Genomic DNA, 22,224 nt, shown 5'->3' on the forward strand with positions numbered 1-22,224 from the left:
GAGGTACACTGTGGAACATACACAACAGGTTGTACTGAAAGCCATGGGCATCGAAATGGATAAATACATTACACAACCAAGAGTCAGAGAAGCACAGGGTGATACCAGCATGCTCTGTTCATAATATCTGGCATTAAGAATCCTTTTCTTCCAAATGCCAGATAAAAATTATTTCTTTTATTTGCTGCCTGGAAACCACCCAGAACTTACAGTTGACTGGGCCCAGTGTGTCTGGCCACTCACTATGGTCTACAGCCAAGGGTCCACCTGTACAAGAGGCATCTGAGGCTGGGCCTGACAAGGGGGACACAGGTTTAAATCTCTAGATAACATCATGCTCTCTAGACATCTATCACAGAGAAGCAGCACTGTAAAAATGATTGGCCACAGAAGACCTGCGGCTGCCCCCTGCGAGCGTGGCCCTGCAGGGTGGTGCTCAGCATGTGGGTGTGCTGCTTCTCACTGGGTCTCACATCTTTTCTTCTGAGCTCAAGCATTTTTTTCCTTAGTTCTCCACTCTCAGATCCTGCTTTTCAGTTTTGATGTTTGCTTAAACCAACAACCATGTGTGGAGAAGGCCTTAAATATCTCGTAATGGAGCCCTGGACAATGGGTTTGTTCTCAGAATCCACTCTGAATTCTGAATTGTTGCCCTTGCTATAAGTCCAAAGCAAGGCTCCAGAGAAGGACAACTAAGGAAGGAAGCCACTGGATCTGTGCTAAGAGGAGGGACATCTGCCAGTCCTGGCATCTTCTGGTGTCTGAACTGGTGGCTGTGGAACACTTCACTGCACAGGAGAACTGGGATGGTGGAAGGTCTACTGCACATTTCCAGATGTGTCCCATGGAGATTGGCAATATGGATGCTGAGTGCAGGAGTGGTGTGCTTCCTGTCAGCCCACGATGTTCATGGAATGGAAATGCTTGTACCATTTAGGAATATACACAGGAAAAATGGAGACCCTAAGTGATTGTAATCAGGAGAAAAGACACATTCCCTAAGGAAGCATCTTGGAGTAAAGTGAATACAACATAAGCTATTTCATTCAGTGAGTCAGATTCCTACAGGAGAGGTAACAGTAAAGAAGTAAGTCTTTCAGCTCCAACCTTAGAATGGAAAGTAGAAAACCCCATGTGCTCTTTTGGTAGAAGGAAGTGAAAAAGAAGTGCCGAGTCAAAAGTGAGATCTGCCATCCTGAAGAAGTGCAATGGCCCTCCATATCCACAGTTTCTACATCCACTGATTCAACCCAGATCAACCCATTCAGAAAAAAATACATATGTACTAAACATGAATACTTATTCAAGGTAATTATTCCCTAAACAGTACAGTATAACAACTATTTACATAGCATTGACATTGTGTGAGGAATCATACGTAATCTAGAAATCATTTCAACTCTACAGGTGGGTTGTATAGGCTCTAGGCAAACCCTACTATACCTTTTTTACATAAAGAATTTGAGCGTCCTCAGATTTTTGTAACTTCGAGGGGACCTGGAATCAAGTACTACAGATATGAAGAAGGGACCATAATATTTTCAAACAGGTAAAACAATTCAGCATCACACAGACCCCAAATTCCAAAGCAGCATTCAACTCTAAAGTGTATCACTGCAGAGGGCAGTGGAGATGTATGAAAAATCCATTGTCTTCTCAGTTTCTGCAGCATCTTAATGAGATTCAATATTAACATACAATGACAATGTTTCATCTGAACAACTGACCAAGAGGAGCAATTAAAGCCAAAGAAATTTTGAAGACGTTTCATGGAACATGAAGGTTGTTCAGCGTTGAGTTGACATTATTGCTTCCTTAAACTGGGAAGATAATGTTCCTGAATGAACTTGAAATTCTACCTGGAAAGCATTGGTGTCCTACTTGTTTGAACCATGGAACAGTCTGTAAGCACTGTAACCCAGGTTAGATGTCTCTACTTTTATACTTTTAGAAATTTCTAAAAGCAAACAACAAAAACACTTCATTACCTATCCAAATTGTATAAAGTCATAATGAAACTAACAAGTATTAAGGACTTTAATATTTTAAAAAACTGAAATACAGTTTTTGCATTTTGTGCTCATATGCACAAAAAATTAAATACAAAGTGATCCCTGTATTACATATCTCATTTCAAACTTTCTTTTTTGTTCCTTCTCTTATTGAGATATAAACTGTGAACAGACACACTGAGATCTAGGACAAGATATCTGAGTTCTGTGGCTCAGTCTTCCCATGTTTCAAGGACAAAGAGGCTTTGAAAGCTGTTAGTGGGTAACAATTACCCAAGTGCTGAAAAGTAATCCTGATAGGCGTGGGTTTGTACACCTAGCAAAGTTTTTTGGCCCATTTGCTGCCAAATGAGCCAAACATTTTATAAATAAGCAAGAAAGCCTGCTACCTTAAAGCCTAGATTTCACAAGCCAGCTACCTCATAGCCTACATTTCACAAGCCAGCATTTACAGGGGTCTGAAGGGTCTGATGAGAGACCAGGTGCGGCATGAAACATTTATGACATGCCAAGTTACTGCCAGAGACACTCATATGCACCCTGAGAACAATGGGTAGTATTTGCCAAAGTGCCAAAGATAACACTGGCAGTTTCAAGAAATGCACTTGCAGCCTTAGGTACTTGGCCAACACACCCACCAGTCCCTCAAATGAACCAGCTACCTTATCTTCCAAGCAGAGGTCCCTGCTGTCCTGTGTCTCATTTGCATCTCTAGAGCTTCTGTCTGGATCCTCAGCACCCAGGCTCAAGCCCATGCAAAGCTACTGCCCAAATGCATCCACAAAACCAACTCACTCACCAGGGAAAGCCAGAGGGTGGCCAGTTATCACACTACCAAACACCCACTGCACCTTGCACTTTAGCCCTGATTTCAAGGTGGTCTGACCCTCAACAGAGACATGAGAAATGAGTCCTCTTTGTAAGACATCTGGAAAGTTTCCCCAGCCTGTTAGGAAAACAAATGGGAAAATTTTTAAATCTCAAAGTCATCTTTGACTTTTAGGGAATATTTTGTTTTGGTGTCCATTTATTATATCATCAAGGATGTTACAATCTCTGGCTGAAAAGAAAAATATATGTATCTATAAATATAACCAATCATATAGAAGTTGAAATTAGAAAAAAACATGTAGGTAAAATAATGAAACAATTGAAGAATGTTTAAATGTTTATTTTCATGTTAAAAACGATGAATTACTCTGTGGTTAGAATATACCATTATGCTGGAAAAGTGAAGTCACTTTATTTCTGAAATATTTCCAGGAAAAAAGGAAAGATCCCAAAGTAATGAAGAGTAAAATCAAAATATTCCAGCAAGTTTCATCAACATTGCCAACATGAGCCATGTCCTTTCCAGGCCAGAATTCCTAACTCAATGCATTTCATGATGTCAGGTCCTAATGTTTTTCCCATCATCAGTTGAGATATTTTTGAGTTGGAGGTCTGTACATTTAAATGCTACAGTTTTGCATGCTTTTATTTTAAAATGTATTTATTTTGATACACCTCTCAGAGTTTCAGTGTAATGTCTATATTACATACAAAAATATCTGATATCCACATTTCAGCATAGCTTTTCCACCATCCATCGTGTCCCTTTACATACAGGTGATGTACGTCACAGAACACATATGTAATTTTGAGAGGAAGGTTACTAAGTTTATAAACCATCTGAGGTGTCATTTACAGAGACCAGAATGGAGAATTAAGATAGTTTTTAAGATGATTAGAGTAGAAAGCCCAATGGTGCCAGCAGCATGAAGGATTCAGATGAAGCCACCCTCAGTGGACTGAATAGATCTTTGCTGACAAAACTTTTACTATGGTCTCAATTTGCCAATATTAGAAAGATCCCTTTCTAAAAAGCTGATCAATTTACACAAAGGTGGACTTCTTAAAACTTAAAAATCAGCAAGTACATATCTCCAGATATGGCGATGGGACAGAAACACCAATCCATGTTTTCACTGCATTCATGTGCATAAATCAAAACTTTCTGTGTAGATATGGAGGATTATTGTAAGCTGGGAATTAACCCTGGCCAGTGTGTGCAACAGCTAGGAAGATTATGTTTCTTCTCTTGGTACACAGAGTATTCTGGGGTTTGCTGGAACTTTTTCTTCTTCTTCTTGCTCTCTCAAATGCAGCAGACCTATGTTTACAAGCAGGCTTTTTGGTCTGGCAGCTGCTTCTTGGTCCCTGTACTCTGGACTTGAAAGAGGAACACCGGGACCTGGAGACAGTGGCTGCACATCTTCAACTGCTCCAAGCCATGCAGTCCTCAGCTCACATTTCAAGCTCCCTATCTGCGACCAATGTCCACAGCCTGCAGCCCTCTCCAAACACCTGCTGGTTGCTCCCTCAGGAGGAGTCTGAGCATGCCACTCTATGGGGAAAAAGGGGACTTGGCAGCCCTTGACAACCTGGGGCTAGGTTATTCATTGAGCCCCAGGATCTGAATATCTCAACCATGAAAACCCAGAGAATGAAGACAGGTGAAAGCATGGTGACTGGAAATTGGAGTTCAAGGCTTAATAGTTTATGTTGTTCCCATTTGGGTTTAGGTATCATGAGGTGTAGTGCTTAATAGCTGTGGCTGACTAGCTGGAAAACAAGATGATCTAACCCATGGTTTATACTCTGCAGTAAATAGGAGCATAAAATACTTCAATGAAAGATGTCCACGCCACATCTGAAAACAACTGTCACTCTTGAGTCCCACTAAATGGTCTACGTTGACTCTTCAGCTTCAAGCACACACACACGTACATATGTATGTGTGTTTGTGAGTGGATATTATATGGTAAAAGGAACCTTTTCCCATGACCTTCTATTTGACTTCCTCCATGTTGAACTAAATGAACTCTAATGTGAAGGAGCACAGGTGACTATATGGGTGCTGATTCATGCTGGGTGAGTCTGTGTTGTCCACCAGAAGCTTCTTCAGGATCATGGTCAGCTTCCAGCTCCATTTAGGCTGATCTGGCACAACCCAATACTCCCTGTTTGCTCTCTGTCCCTGACCCATGTTCCCACCTCAAGAAAGGCTCCAATTTGTATTTTCCTTAGTGTTGCTCCCCTCGACAATGGCAATTCCTCCCAAACTATGCCCCACCAAGTCTTGATGTGCCAGTGTTTGGGAGGCAGCCTGCTGAGTAAATCCCTCCCCTTCAGTTCACACTCCTCACTTTCAGAAAGGACCTCCATTATTTCCTTGATATTAAAGCTCCAAAAGAAGATGGAACTGAAAACATCTCCTAGAAGGAGCCAGACTTCCTGGATAACTTGGCTGTGCGTCCATCAAGCATGAACTCTCTTCTGTCCTCACAGTTGTTTTGTGCTACCTTCCCACTAAGCCCTCTGAAAGGCCACTGGCTAACCAGGGAGCTCTTCCTAAAAGGCGCCAGCTGTCCTGCAAACTCCTTTTGCAGTTAAGACCTAGGTATTCTGCTTCATTCTCCAGTTAAGTTGAAGCTCTCTGCAGTCCCTGGCTTCAGCTCCTAAGCGCCATTTTAAATACTTATAAAACCAATCCAATACCAGCCTCTGAGGTCACCACTGTACCACCTGCAATTTCAGCCCTGTCTGGGGCATGCAAGAGATATAGGAGAAATTTCTGGCTGCTGCTTCATGGCTAGAAGAGGCTGAGTTGTCAAGTTCTCATCCATGAGAATATAAAATAAGAGAGCAATTGAATGAAAACAATTCTCTTTTGAATAGTTCAGTTGTCATCCACTGGGAGTAAGGGTGACTTGCTGTATGTGCCTCCTACTTTGGGCCTTTCAAATTCCATTTCTTAGGGATGCAAATGGCTCAGTTAACTCATAATGAGACAGATTAGTCCAGTGTCTGCTTTTCCACCTATAGCATCTTAATAAATAAAAATGTCACATTTTGCTAATCTGAAATTCTTGCTTTGAGATGATGACTCATGATGATTCTAAATATTTTTATTTAAAAATTATACAAGAATCACTTTTTTTCCTCTTAGCACTTTGATTTTTCAATAGCTATATTTTGTTCATAATAGCTGCTTCTTGGGCTCTGGAACAGTCATTTATTTTTGTGAATTCTGGGGGGAACCCACCATTGCTTTTCCCACAAATGTACACCTGTGAAGATAGTTTTTGTATGAATAATTTATATGTATTGCTAACTTGAAACATCATTTAATTTTCTTTTTTTCTGGTAAAATGGAAAGTATAATTGGAAGCTATTTCCTAGACAATTTCCCTTCAGCTCAGATGTAGATGGATTCTACCTTTAGATTCAGTTTGGATGGTACATTGTGTTGACTACAAAGAACTTGCATAGCCACTGTTCCCTAAGGGCTTTCTGCCCTTAGCAGTGTACTCCAGGAGCTCCCCAGGATTCTCGGCAAACAGAGGACAAAAATAAATGTGTGTGTTCACAACTTTCCTCCAAGTTGTTTTAAACTTCACATAGAAAAATGTAAAGAGATGACCCTCCCTCACTGGATATCAAAATTTTAAGCAAAACCCCTGTCCCAGTCATACACAAGAAAGTTCAACAGCAAAAGGTAGGAAAAAGAAAGTGAGAATAAGCTTCTTAGATGCTGTCACTAAAGAAAGAAGTGCTCAAAACTTGAAAAACCTGACATCCTGTATGGAGACCCAGGAAATGATGTGACACGGCAAATCCCAGGGAATAAAACTCATTTGTAAATCACACAGATCTCAAAGACTGAAATTTCTTCTCTTCATGTTTCAAAAAAAATTCCAGAGGTCAAAGGAACAGGTGCAGGTGGAAATGTATATAAAAATACTGAGCAGCACTCCTAACAAATAAGGAAAGCTACAATCAGTCACTTCTCATGTGTGTCCAAACCCCGGCCACGGGCTGTACCTGCCCACTGTGCTTTAAAAGGTCTAGGAACAGGAAAATCACCATCCAAATCTCTCCTCACTACACACAGCCATTCGCCATAAGATGACTAACAATGTCTGTGGGGTCGAGTTTACTCTACCTGCACTGAGCTGGTACCAGGCTGTAGGCAAAACTGTTGTCTTAGAATTCCTCCAGTCCCTACATGTAGCTGTTTTAGAGGCATTTCCCAGCTTAAAACCCAGCTGACAACTCTCCAGGCCTCTGAAACATGCTTAGAAAGGGCTACCTCCAGACCTCCACAAACTCGGCTTTGTGAAGTCACCCTATTGCTGATCAGACTCACTGCTCCACCGTTCAGAAAACAGAAGGCATAAAGGTGAATACAACATAAGAAAGGAGTTTACATCTGGTCCTGCAGTCTTTCAATATAGTCTCTGAAGTCCTGTGAGTCCCCCAGCCCCATGTCCTGGCAGACCCACTTGATGTTGTCATCACTGTCAAACAGGATGGAGTTGGTGTATGGGCCCCCATCCTTGGGGAGGATGGTGGTGTAGGAAGTAAACTTAACCCTCTTCCTCTTCAGGCCAGAAGAGTTTACAGGTTCGTTTTTCATCTCTTTCTCATAAATGTAGTCAGAAGGTCTGAGCAGCTGACTGTGGAAGGGCTTCTGGGAACCTCCGTTCAGCAGGAAGTTCCTCTCCTCAAACTGCAGCCCCTGTCTATCATGATCGTGCACTCATCTGAAGGAAGCGTGATGTCCACTGGGTTCTCCAAAAGCTCCACCGCTTTCCTAAGCCAGACCCAGTCGTGGGAGTGGGGGATGTTGCCCTGCTCGCTCACTGCAAGCCTTTTGTGTCTGTACTTACAGGCAAACGCCACGCAGTTGATCAGGAAGACCAGGCAGAAGACGCAGAGCAGGGCGTACATGCCAATCTCCAAGTCCGTCAAGCCCCTGGAGGCCACTGTAAGGTCACTAGGGTTACTGGATTCTGGAAACTTCCCCTGGGTGGGGAAGCTGGTGAATGTGTCTGCACCACCACTCTTGAGTAGCTTCTTGTCCTTCCCCTCCCCAGGCAGCGGCAGGGTTGTGCTCCTGTTGGTCCTGTCCTCTGGGCAAGCAGGGCCCTCACGCTGGAGCCACTCCTGGACTGCTCGCTCCTGGCTCCCTCCCCACTCCATGGAGTTGCTCAGGTGATCTTTGTATTCCCAGTTCACGCCCTCAATGTCATTGCTGCCTCCTCGGTGCTCCGCCTAGATGCCTAGTGCAAACCTGACCTTGACGATTCCTTTACCCACAGCAAGAACACTCTTCCTCTTGGTCTTCTGGCAAGGCTCACTGATCATCATCTCCAACTTTATCAGGGGCCCTTGTCCTTCACCCTCTGCAACCACAACTGGCCACTGGGACAGCAAGTTTGGCTGGACAGACAGCACCATTTCATCCAATGATGAGACAGTTATGGAAAAATCCTAGAGATCATAAATGTCTAAAGGTGTCATGGAGCCATCACTGAACAAAATCCAAGAACTGACTATGGCTTCCTGAGGAAAACGAAATCAAAGCATGATCAGCTCCCTTCAAATTTACAACATAAGCAAGATATCCTACATAAACGCTTTTAAGTATATGTAGGAAAAAATCTTCCGTTTTATAATCTTTACCAGTTTTTGTCATGCCTTGAACTGGCATCAAAAATCTGCAGGAGCTCCACTGGTATGAGAAATAAATAATAAGCTTTTATGAATGCACTAAATTGTAAATTAATTTATTGCATGCCATATCAAAGAATTTGACTTTGACCTTTCTAAAAACATTTTGAAAGATCAGGCAATTTATCTGAATCAATTTTAGATGCAACTAGTCAGGCTACTGCTAAAGATAATATCGCTTTGAACCTTCTTTATTAGGAAGCCAATGCTGATGAAGCAAAATGCACTCTGGTAAATTTCTTGGTAAACAATGGATTATGAAGTTGGACTGCTTGAACGGCCCATTGCCTTGGTTATCTTTATAAATGATTTGCAACAGCCAGGCAAAGTGATGCACACCTGTAATCCTAGCCAACCAGGAGGTTGAGGCAGGAGGATCATGAGTTCAGTGCCAGTCTCAGCAACTTAGCAAGATGCAGTATCAAAAATTACCCATTTGGTTTGGCCAAGGTAAAAAAACATGGCCCTAAGCTCACAGTCCAACAGCAGACTGTGCCTATCATAGGTTATCCTCCTGGAGAACAAATGGCAGAGGAAATGAGCCTCTGTCTCTACATGATTTCCTAGACCCAATGTGCTAGGGGAGATGCAGGGAGCAGCTCCAAGAACAGCAAGGGGCTGCGAGGGGCTGCAAGACCCTGCTGACCTTTTGTGTAGGACAAAACAACCTGGAGAGGAGCTGACCATGGACCAGGGCACAGGCCTCCAGGCTCTCACCTGCTGTGGGGCCTGGAGGACATCCTGGGCAGCCACTGTGGAGAAGATGACCCTTCGGTCCACCCTGTGAGGCTGCAGGGAGAGGGACAAGCCAGCCACCAGCTGCACGCCCAGCTCCACGATGGTGACGCGGTCATCCAGGACAAACACTGTCTTCTCAGCCAGGATGGAGTCAGAGAGAGGTGAGAGGACGTGGGGAGTAAGTGAGAAAGCACGGTCTCTGCCCACATGACAATTTCAAGTCCTGGAGCTGGCGGGGCCTCGGGAGACTCTGCAGTGCTCTACAGAGCACACACAGGAAGACAGCTTACGTAGGTATCCTGCCATTGTCCAATTAAACTTAGCACTTGAAGGAGTTTTATAAAGGTCACCTTAATCCACTTCCTTTCTTGGGATTCATGCCATGATAACAACAGTGTATTTTCTGTGATAAGCTTGTTTTAAGTTAGAGGCAATAACTCAAATTTCCTGTCTTGGTATTCAACACTCAAAGAGTAGCACTTTCTCAACAACTGAAATTCAGGCTTTGAAAGCACTGGCCTATGGTCAACTCTTTTGAAGGAAATGGTGCTCAGCCCTCTCCTCCTACTCACATCCCTTCCAATGGGCAGGTTAGATGCCTATCATGGGACAATATGATCACTGTGTGGACCACTGTGGGCTAACTGGATGAACAGTTAAAGTGGGGCAGGGAATAGTCATGTCCTAAGGAGTCATTCCTACCACTTTACCATCTAATGTGAAACCATGGGAGACTGAAACCGGGATAGGAATATGTCAAAGGCACAATTTCTAGAACAGTCCCCCTAAATGTTGACTTTAACCTTCAAACACAATGAGAAAGCACTCTACAATCACACTGTTATATGGCATAGCTGGCTCTAAAAAAAAAGGGTCTCCCGAATTATACAGGAACCCTTAACAGCAGAGTGAGTTTCCCAGCTGGTATCAGGAGAATTCAGACTCTAAGTGTGAGAAAGACTGAATACAGCCATTACTGATGAGAGAGAGACCATGTGAGAAGGAATGGAGGGGTCCTCTTAGAGGACAGGGCAACACCTGGCTGACAGTAAGGAAACTGTGACCTCAATGCTGTAACTATAAGAGAATTAAGTTCTTCCAAGAAACTGAATGAGATTAAAAGCCAATGAGTTCCCAAAACTCCAAGATTAAGGCCAAGCCCAGCCAGCACCTGAATCTCAGCCTTAGGAACCCTGAGCATAGAACCAGCCTACCCACAGAATATAACTTAATAAACTACTGTTGTCTTGAAATGTTAAATTGGTGGTAATATATTACACAGAAATAGACACGAATATAGAATGTTACATGTTTAATTCAACTTTGTGAAAATTAACTTTGGCAATACCTAAAATAAGACATAATTAACTATGAGCAGTAACATTTTAAATTTGCAAAAATAAAACAAGCTGTGACTTTTTCCTTTTTAATCTTGCCAAAATCAGTTAGAAATTATTTTACTATTAAATGTATGATGAAAATAGAGAGCTTTTAACTATGGATTCTTTGTGATTTATAGCCAAATACATGCTCTAGAAAATCTTTGCCTACTGTTAAAGGTATAATATAGCTAAATGGTTAAATGTCAAGGTTGAGGAGAAATTTGCTTTCAGAGGTTCTACCACCTCCTAGTACAGATTAAAAAAAAAAAAACAGCATCATATTGGGAAAAGGGTGACTTACACTATGTGTTTCATTTAGCTTTCTCTGGTAAAAACAGATCAGGCATTTTTCTCAACCCTCTCTAAAATACAAAATGTGTTTAGGTTATTAAAATTGGTGAATACTCTATTGCTTCCTCATGATTCTGTTACAGGAAGACCCAGTATCTGCACATTTGCACAATCACCCTCACACATGTGCACACCCCTCCATGGCAGCATTTGCCTACATCATCAGCAGGTACTGGTGTTGGAGAGGTGGCAAAACATGAACCCCCTGTACCTGAACAGTGGTGATTCCCAGCTCCCGACCAACCAGGGTCCTGCCATCCTGTAACTGGGCGACTCTGGGCTCCTCCACCTTCATGAACTCTGTCATGAGGTCAGTGATGTCAAACTGCCTGTCTGGGCCCAACATGTAGGTTAGATGACTGGGTCACAAACTGGGTGAGGACGCGCACCAGGGCATGCTGGTACTGCAGGGAGCAGCCTTGTCCCTTCTTCTCCTCATCCTCCTTGTCTTCGCTTTCCCGGGTGGGCCTGAACACAAACAGACCACAACAGAGTAAGCATCCTTGTTGGGAAGGGGTGTCATGTGCCCCTGGTTTAGAGTCCAGGTGACGGTGTAGAGTGAAATAAAGTGGCTTTTCTTAGGCCAAATCTGTTCATTCATTGATTCACTCAACTTTCAGCAGTTAATTCATTCAATACCTTTTCAGCAGTCATCTTGAGCCACACAGGCTGCTTCACACTTAGAAGGTGGACAGCAAGTGCACCCTGGCTTCCCTGGTCCACTGCCACAGGAGACTGCAGACCAGACAGGCAGAAATGGAGCCTCTGCTCTTTGCCTTCTGGAAACTGGGCATCAAAATACGATTCCCCATGTGGGAATGAAGCAAGACTGTGGCTTCTGAAGCAGAAATGTGAGGTCTTGAGACAGAGGAGCTGTCTGGATTCCTGCTTGCACTCCCTGTTGGGCCTTGAGCCAGGTGCTCTGTTCTGCCATAGGCTCAGGTACCTCATGCTGGAAATGAAAATAAGAATGGCTGCCTGTTCCTCCCCTTTGGGAGTATAAAAATCAAGGGCCAAGGACATCAAGGTGTGAAGACACTGGGAAAGCCCCTTAGGAACTGCAAAGATAAAACAGGAGACAGTGGGCTTGGCCTCCTCTCATATCCTGCTCTCATATCCTCACTGGCCTGGGCCAGTGGACTCCACAGAAGCAGCTCCTTCCTGCTTAGGCCCTTGGGGTGTCAGAGCGCTCTCTCCTGGCACATCCTGCCCTCACCCACAAGTACTGCTCTGGGAGCAAAGCTGCTCGTGTTACTGATAAAACTTGTGAGTAGATCTCTCTTTTTGCCCATCCTGGCTTTTGCTTTCCTTCCCCAAGGCTCTGGCCCTTCCTCCAATCCTGGCACATGCTGTCCATCTGTCCACAGCCCACCATGAGAAATCCTCTGGTTCTGCAATTCCAGAACCTTCCCCTAAAGAAGAACCTCTCCTGTGGCCTCATAGGAGAGGACTTTGATTCATGGCTGTTGCCTAGTCTACGACCACCAGTGAGGAGGAATACATCAGGGGATGAAATGACAGCAAGTCCTACGTACTGTTGTTACACCTACTATGGGCCTAGTCTCCCCACAATGACAGCTGACTTTACAACAGCCACACGTTTAACTCATTCATTCCTCACAAAACCTGAAGACTGAAGTTGGACTGCTATCATGATCATGTGGATAAGAAAGGGGCCACATAACTGATCATGTGCAGAGGCAGGGCCAAGCCCAATCTGGTGGTCCCTGTGTGCATCCTCACTGGCTCTACAACTAACCTCATCTTTACTGTGGCTATGACAAAAGGCTCACAGTGGTTAACAAGTGTGTTACAGTTTAGATCTGAGGCATTCCCAAAAGCTCATGTACGGAACAATGAAAGAATGTTCAGAGGTGAAAAAATCAGATTATGAGACCTGTGACCTATTAATCCACTGATATGTATTAACTGGTGGTAACTGTAGGCAGTGGGGTGTAGTTGTAGGAGGCAGGTCACTGGGAGTAGGCTTTAGGGGTTTATATTTTGTCCCTGCTGAGAGTGGTACTCTCTCTGCTTCCTGGTTACCACGTCCTGAGCTGCTTTCTTCCTCCCTGCCCTTCTGACATGATGGTCTGCCTCACCTCTGGCCCAGAGCTATGGAGTCAGCTGACCATGGACTGATCTGATACCATGAGCTGAAATACACTCGTCGTTCTCTATGTTGTTCTTGTCAGGTCTTATCTCAGTGACGCAAACTGACTGAAACATGTGACAACTGCTAAATAGCAGGCTTGCATCCAGTTCCATTTGATTTTTGAAATATGTGTTATTCACAATAGGCCAATCTTCCTCCTTGAACCAGCACTGTGACCAGCAATTCCAGTTTCCTGAAGTGAGAAGTAAAGATCTTTATGGGTAAGAGAGATGCCTTCAGAAGGAAAGGGACACAGCATTAAAAACATTGTGACATGCTGAAAAGTCATTTCCATTTTATTTTTGAGACCATCAGAATATATCACCAGCACTGTTTCTGTTCAGTGCTACAAAGTCTTTAAATGCTGTCCCGATACTTAACAAAGACACACAGAGACAGCATCTACTAAGAAATTTAAAACATTGTTTTCTTTGTATTAATTTTTGATACATTTTATAATAAATGATACCAGCTGTCTTTTTTGTGCTAGTGATGAGAAGTTCCCCTTAATTAAGTGGATAAAACTGAAAGAAGTGCATTATAAAGTATATTTTACACTTCATTAAAAGGTGGCAGTATGATAAAAGTTGTCAGTAAATACGTGAACTTTTAGAAGTTCTGAATTATTGAAACACAACAGTTCTGTTAAGTTAGGATAAACTGTATTCTATTAATTTTTAACTTTTAATTTTGAAATAATCACAAATTCACCAAAAGAAAAAAAAGTATGGGGAGATCCCATAGTTTCATTACCCAGTACTTCAAAGTGACTATCTTTGTAATGAGGACAATACCAAAACCAAGCAATTGGCCTTGGCACACACAGAGCTCATTTAGATTTCACCAACTTTAGAGTCACTTGTGCCTGTGTGCATGCATGGGTGTGCAATTTAACCTCCATGCATAACTTATTTTGGCCTGGTAACAAAGTTTTACCACTTGGAAGGCAGGCACCTTAATTCCATTTAGGTTCCTTGGCCTCCCTGCTTTCACAAACAATTGTTTTAAAGACTTCCTCTATGTGCTTTAAGCACCACATTGATGAGGTCCTAAGTTTTTGTTTCAACCAAATATGATTGTAAAATGTAATTTAAGAAATTCATAAATTCAGGAAGACTTCTATTTAATTTTCACTGATTCTGTCATTCTTTTTTCCTTTCAAAGTTCCAAATCTTTTTCAGTTATCATTTTCTTTTTCTTTGGAGACACTCCGCCAGCCATTTTTTGAGGGTAGGTCTCCTGGAAATAAATTTTGTCTCTCTTCATGTAAGAATGTCTTTATTTCCCCTTCATTCTTGAAGAATACTTTTTCCAGATATAAATTCAGGACTGACACTTCTTTTCTTTCACCATTGGAAAAATGTGCCACATCTTTCTGGCCTCCTTGGTCTCAGGTGAGAAATTCATCCTCATTCAAATTAGTATAATATCTGGATGTTTTTAAGATTCTTCCTTTGTCTTCTAAGTTTCACAAGCTTAATTATGATTTGCCTTGGCATGGATTTCTTTGGATTTGTCACTTTTGTGATTTCCCAACTTTTCAAATCCATAAGCTGTGTCTTTTGTCAAATTTGGGAAGTTTTCAGCCACTATTTCTTCAAATACTCTTTCATCCCTATACCCTTTCCTGTCTCCTCAGATTCTAATTACATAACTTTAGATCTTTTGTCATTGTTCACAAGTCCCTGAAGCTCTTTCGCTTGTTCCCAACCTACTTCTCTTACTCATATTGAGTAAATTCTTTTGTCTGTCTTCCACTGTCTTGATCCTCTAACAGCCCCACTGACAGTTAATCTCTTTTATAGTCCTATGATTTACATCATCTTCTTTATGATGAGTACATGTGCTTGCTGAGATTTTCTAATTTTTTTTGTTTTGTTTTGTTTTGGGGCTATTTGTAATTCCTCACTAAGAGCTTTGTTTTTTTTCTCCCTGCTTGGTATAACAAGTGATTTTCAATTGTCTTCTGCACATTCTGAATATTATGAGAGAAAACCCTGGATCCCACTAAAACCTGTTTTAGTAACTTTGTTCTGTTTTAGTGCACAAGTGCTGATGGGCTTTTCTGAGCTTTGGCTCTAATGACAACTTGGGCTTGGAGCCCAGGTGATCTGTTTCGGACACCATGGGGTGCCCACTCCTTCCCTGCTAGTTTTGCCCAAAAGGCAGAATTCATAGCCCTGGAAGAGGTGGAGGGTGGGCCAAAATCAAGAAGCCACACAAGCAGTCAGCTCTAGGCCTGTCCTTCGGGTTTCAGGGAAGAGTCTTGAGTCCCATCCTCGGCCTCTGCTGAAGGGCCCACTTTTCCAGCAGGGAGTCTCTTGCTTTTCCCATAGCTGGCCATCTAGTGATGCTAAAAACTTCAACATCCTCAGGTCCTGTTCCTTTTTATCAGTCCTGCCTTCATTTATCTCTCCTCTTGCATTTTACCATATGTAGCAAGAAGACTCCAAGGTGCACACCCATCACCTCCTCAGCCACAGCCAGCCTCAGTTGCTTTCCATATACCGGCAGTACCCAGCTCTGCTGAGCACTCTGCGGCCTCCTAGCAAGGATCAGCCTTCCTCAATTCCCTCCAGGCCCTCAGTGGCAGCATTCTGAAGTCTAGATTTCTTTTTTTTTTTCTTTATTTTTTTTTTATTGGTTGTTCACAACATTACAAAGCTCTTGACATATCATATTTCATACATTAGATTGAAGTGGGTTATGAACTCCCAATTTTTATCCCAAATGCAGATTGCAGAATCACATCGGTTACACATCCACATTTTTACATAATGCCCTATTAGTAACTGTTGTATTCTGCTACCTTTCCTATCCCCTACTATCCCCCCTCCCCTCCCCTCCCATCTTCTCTCTCTACCCCATCTACTGTAATTCATTTCTCTCCTTGTTTATTTTCCCATTCCCCTCACAACTCTACCAGCCCTGCAGTTGTCTGTGCAGGGAGTGATTTCCCCAGGACGCTCCTCTCACATTCTGAGCGCCATCACCACCCTCCCTGTTGCCACTCAGGCCAACCTTGGCCTTTCCTCTCCTGTTTCTGGCCTTGACTCTGATGAGCAGATGTGAGGGAAGAGCCCACCTCTAGGATCTGTCTGATTGTTGCAGGTTATTTGGATCCTTTTGTTGAAGGACTGGGGCCCCCATTTTCTGACTGGTGCGCATCCTCAGGCTACTCCCAGCTCCTAAATACTGTAACCCTCTCTCCTTGAAATGTGGCTCAGTCCATTTTCAAAGCCAGCAACACTCTGTCCAAATGTTCACACCTTCAAATCCCTCCCACTTCCACTATGTATTGGCTGTGGAGAATGTTCTGCTCTCAAATGGCTTATCTGATGAGTCTGGCCCACCAGGGTACTCTCCATTGATCAGTTGTTTGTAGCTATTTCTGTGAAGTCCCCTCACCATTCTATCAGATCAGTGTTTGGTGATGGGAATCTTGGAGAGCAAGCAGTTCATCTTTAGAATTCTGTCTACTAGAGTACGCATCACATCACTGAATTCTTGGGACAACTTTTCAGTAATATTATTCTCAATTCAGATAAAGAAACTGAGGAATGGACAGGTGAAGCCACAATTTCACAGAGCTTTAAGTGGGAAAACCAGGGTTTAAAACTCAGACAGCCTCACTCCAGAGCTCACAGTCTTAATCCCTGCATTGTGTCCATGAGAAATGACCAACATCCATGAGCAGGAAGACTAAGGAAGAGGAACACAAGAATGAATGGGAGTGAGATGGGGATGGAAAACAGCTGAGCCAATGCCAGGCCCCATGCTTGGCACACCTATCATCTCACTGAATCCTCACAACTACTCTAGAAGGTGTTAATACGAAAATGTGAGTGAGTCTCAAGTCAGACTCATCTGAACCCCAAGCACAGACCACTGTAACCCACTGTGGTATGGTCCTCACCTTCTGTTGGAGGCCACCGGGATCCTCCAACCCTTGATCTGGCTCAGCTCTGTGTCTGAGATCTCAATCTGCAAGGAGAGTCGGGGCGCCCAGACAGTGATTTCCACCTGGGAGGTGAAGTGCTGGTAGGTGAACTTCACTATTGTGTCCACTTTACTCTTCATTTCCTTCCCATTCACGAAAATGGAGTCACAGTTGTTGGAAACCTTTGGGGAAGAGAGAGAACCATGAGATGCACTAGAAAGAAAAGCACAAGCAAAACCTAACAACAGCAAAGCATGTGAGCAGCGACAGTTCTAATTTATTAAAACATCAGGATGACCACAAGAACATGACTCCCATAAAAGAGTAATTTGTAGGCACTAATTAGTGACAAATACTGATAAACAGACTCCAGAAAAACCATTTTGTTACAAAACTCTGACAAGTAAACCCGTAAACATAATTTAGTGGAGTTATACAACCTCTGTTGCTTTTGCGATGTGCTTTTTCTTTATCTTACCTTTTTTCATGAACTCAAACCACCACCAATCAAATCCCAGGTGCAATTTGTTTCACTCTGGCACCATATTGGAAGATGCACAATAGGTTTTTGTTACATAAAAACATACTTAACCCAAGCCATAAAGAGGATCTTCTGAAAAATCAAGAGAGCTTTGTACTAGATTAAAATCCTGGTAAATCCATGAGGCACTCATTAAATGTGCTAGAAACATAGATGCAATTATTTTTGCCCCATTAAACTATAATTTTGCAGAATAGTGGTAAGGATGTAGCATTTTAGCATGGTCTTTTGACTCAGCGTTTGGAGGCTCCCACTTTAATTGATCCACTCACAGATTCAGAATTAGACAATTTAAGGTTCCATTTCAATTCACATCTTCAGGATAAGCAAATAAAATGTTGCTGCCTTGCTCTCCTGGCCCATCAGGAAAACATATAGATGAGGAAAGGGGAAGGAGTAGACATCACGTCATGAAGAGGAGACAGAAAATAAACCATCAATTCACAACAGAATCACAAAACTGCAAAGGGGCCAGAATCTCATTTTACAGATGAAGAAACTGAGGCTACAACGTAACTGGCCAGAGGTCTGACAACTTTTTTTAACTTAACAAAATAAGCTTATTATGTTGAAGTTCCAGAAGTCAAAAGTCCAAAAATCAATCTTGGTTAAAATTAGCAGAGCTGGGTCTGGGGATGTGGCTCAAGTGGTAGCGCACTTGCCTAGCATGCATGTGCCACTAGTTTTGATTCTCAGTACCACATAAAAAATAAATAAATAAAGATATTGTGTCCACCTAAAATAAAAACTAAAAAAAAAAAAAAATTTAGCAGAGCTGTTTTCTTAAAAGTCTGTATCAGACTGGGCGCTGGCAAGGGTCACAACTCAACCCAGTGATGGCACCACACAGCCAGTCTGACAAGCCACCAGCTAGAACCTGACACTTCCCTTCCTCCTCTCTTCACCTCGATCTGGAGCTGCAGCTCAGACCTCTGCTCCAGGCCTCAGACCCAGGAGCCCAACTGCCTGCTAAACATCATCAAGTGATTGGCTCAAAAGTGACATCAGAAATACCAACATCCACAACCAGGGAAAACCTCCAAGTTATTTGAGACAAATTACTACCCTCCCCTACAAAATGGTACTAATATAAATGTGCTCCCTGAGGAGGAAGAGGAGGCCTCCAACCACCCACCAATCACGTTTTTGGATGTGGTAGTTCACCGTAGATTCAAACCAAACTCTCACCCTTCATCCCAGTCACAGAGAAAGAACCTTGTCATTTCCACTTCACAACATCAGCATCATCTTAGGGAATATATAAGTGTATTTCACTTAGGCCACTAACTAGAAGATCAGCTGAAATTATAGTGATCCTGACTGAGTAACCCTGGTCCATAAAGCAATGCAGAGGTAGCCAGAGAGCAACTGGGTCATTTTGGAGTCCCCTTCTGCCCTGTCAGAATGGAGTAGTCCAAAGTCCCCTTCTCTCCAGAATCTGCTCTTCTGAGCAACAAATCTGCCCTGGCATCACAGTGGATTATTTGTGGAGTACTTGATGTTGTTGTTGCCCATGTGGCTATTCTTATTGAGTATTTTAAGTTCCTGTATATTTCACATAGTAACTTTCTGTCACATTAATCGTTTACAAAAATTTTCCCCCATTCTGCAGGCTGTCTCTTCCCTCTATGGCAAGTTTGCTGCATAGAAGCTTCTCAGTTTGCCTAATCCTATTTGTCTATTTTTACTTTTATTCCCTTTATTTTGGGGGTCTTATGAAAAATGTCATTGCCTATACCAATGTCACAAGATGTTTACTCTGGTTCCTTCTTGTGGTTTCACAGTTTCAGATCTTACATTTGAGTTTCTTACCCATTCTGTTCTCATTGTCATTTTTTGTTGTTGTTTCTGTTATGGGGGATGAAACCAGGGCCTCCCACATGCCAGGCAAGTGCTTTAACACTGAGCTACAACCCCAGTCCTCAAGTTTATTTTCATACCAAGAAATAGAGATCAAATTTAAATCTCCTCCTAGTGAATATCCAGTTTTTCCAGCACTATTTATTGAAGACATTCTCCTTTCTCCAACATGTTTTTGGCACCTTTGTTGAGAATCATTTGCCTGTAAGTACATAGGGTTATTTCTGAATCTATTCTGTTCCACTGGTCTGCATGTCTATTTTTAAAGGGATAAATTCAAATGGCCAACAAATTCATGGGAAAAAAATCCCTCAACTTAATTAGCCATCAGGGCCATAAGACTCAAAAAATACTATCTCACTAAAGTTAGAGTGGTCATCACCAAAAAGAAAACAAAAAACAAATGATGGCAAGGATGTGAGTGAGAGGAAACTCTCATACATTATTGATGGGAACACAAACTAATACAGTCATATGGAGAACAGATGGAGCACTAAAAGTAGATCTACTATATAATCCACTTCTGGGTATATCTCCAAAGGAAATAATATCAGCATATAAAAGAGATACCTGCCACCCACATTCATGGATGCACAGCTCACAGTAGCTGTTATGGAATCAACCCAGATGCCATCAGTGGATGAAAGGATAAAGAATCTGTGCTATATACACACAGTTGTATACAGTGGAATATTATTCAGCCACAAAAGAATGATATTTCATCATTTACAGCAAAGAGGGTGGAATTAGAGGGTATTACATTAAGAGAAATAAGTCAAACTCCATGTTTTTATACATGTATGTTTTTAAAAGTTAATCTAAATGTTTAACAGTGATTACTAGAGGCTGAGAAGTGTTGAGGGGTGGGTAGTGGGAGATGGGATAATGTGTACCAAAAGAGTTAGATAGCGGTAATAAGTTCTGGCGCTCTACAAAAGAGTTGGGGGACAAGTCTTTGCAATGACCTATTATGTTTTATGTCTAACCAGAGAGAAAAGCTCAAAGGCCCCAATTATATGGTAGTGAGAAGAAAATGGAAATATTAATTGTCCCAATTTGATCAGTACCCACTGTATACATGTATTGAAATATCACACTGTAGCCCATAAACATGTACAATTATTGTGTTCACTTAAAGATTGAAATGTTTGAGATGAAAATGTTAAATACCTTGATTTGAACATTATGTTCTCTATGTAAGCATAAATTATCACACAGTACCCATGAATTTATAGAATTAAAATAATACTGTTTATAAAAGATGATTCAGGCGGTAACCAAAAATACAAGCAACAATAAATGTTGGCAAGAATGTGGGAAAAAAGGCATACTCATACATTCATGATGGGGCTGCAAATTGGTGCAACCACTACAGAAAGCAGTATGGAGATTCCTCAGAAAACTTAGAATGGAACCACAATTTGACCCAGCTATCCCACTCTTTGATTTATACCCAAAGGACTTAAAATCACATACTACAGTGATGCAGACACATCAATGTTTATAACAGCACAATTCATAATAGCTAAACTATGGAACCAACCTAGGTATCCTTCAACAGATTAACAGATAAAGAAAGTAGGGAATGGAAACATAACGGAATATTACTCAGCTTAAAGAATAATAAAAGTATGGCCTTTGCTGGTAAATGGAGGGAACTGGAGAATATCATGCTAAGAAAAATAAGCCAATCCCCAAAAACCAAAGGTTGAATATTTTCTCTGATATTCAGATGTTAATTCACAATAAGGGGGTGGGGGGGGCTAGGAAAGAATGGAGGTACTCGGATTAGTACAGAGGGGAGTGAAGAAGGGAGAGGGTGTAAGGGCAAGAAGGATAGTAGAATGAATCAAACATTATAACCCTATGTGCATATATGATTTACATGACTATATAACTCTACATCATGTTGAACCAGAAGAATGAGAAGATATAAACCATTTATATATGATGTGTTCTACTATCATGTATAACTAATTAGAACAAATTTTTAAAATTTCTTTAAAAGATGATAGTAGACAGTAGAGCTAACAAGTCTCTCAGCCCCATAATCACAGTTTGAGCTGAAAAGCGCAATTCTTGGATTCTTCAAATTTTAGGAAAAAAGAATACTTTCCCATTTTCTCTGCTTTACTTTTTTAAAGGGGAGAAAACGAAGAGCAAAAAAAAAAAATCAGCTATTTTGGGGGGTATGAATGAAGAACTTAAATCTGCATTATTGTGCCCAGGAAATAAAAATCATATTCAATCAGAATATGATTTCTATTTAGAGCAGAAAAATGGAATGGAGGGTCATGCTCTTACTTTAAAATCCCATGATGCTGACTCAAAGTTAAACCTGGCTGCCATCCATTTAGATACTTAGGAATGGTAACAGAAGTCCTATTACAAAGCAAACCCTCTTCCCATAGGAGCACTACACTGGGGCAAGTGGAGGTTCAAGAAGAACCGTTCCTCTTGAGCAAAAGAATGTAACCTGCCCATGCCTTGCAGACCAATCGATTGGTTCCCTGCCAATCAGAAGACTGCAGTGCACATATTAGGAGGTTCCCTTCTGCCCTCACCTTCTCCCTGATGCAAGTAGTTGTCACCGATTGCTGGGACTTTCCCAATCCTACCTTTTAGAGTACAGACATCAACTTTCCTACATTTATGAAAAATTCTGGTTCTTCTTTGTCAACTGCTTC

General features: G+C 42.0%; 1 pseudogene across 1 annotated transcript in view; it reads right to left on the minus strand.

Moving 5' to 3' along the window:
• Positions 1-2,083: 2,083 nt before the first annotated feature.
• Positions 2,084-22,224, minus strand: part of LOC101970523 (transmembrane protein 132B-like) — a 56,303-nt pseudogene continuing 36,162 nt past the window's right edge. Inside the window, exons 3-6 of the transcript XR_013434893.1 lie at positions 17,113-17,318; positions 11,253-11,509; positions 9,288-9,479; positions 2,084-8,402 (exon numbers count right to left, since the gene is read on the minus strand). The product of XR_013434893.1 is annotated as a transmembrane protein 132B-like (transcript). The remainder of the gene's footprint in view (positions 8,403-9,287; positions 9,480-11,252; positions 11,510-17,112; positions 17,319-22,224) is intronic.

This window comes from Ictidomys tridecemlineatus, chromosome 2 (genome assembly GCF_052094955.1).
Source record: "Ictidomys tridecemlineatus isolate mIctTri1 chromosome 2, mIctTri1.hap1, whole genome shotgun sequence".
NCBI classification, from domain to species: Eukaryota; Metazoa; Chordata; class Mammalia; order Rodentia; family Sciuridae; genus Ictidomys; species Ictidomys tridecemlineatus.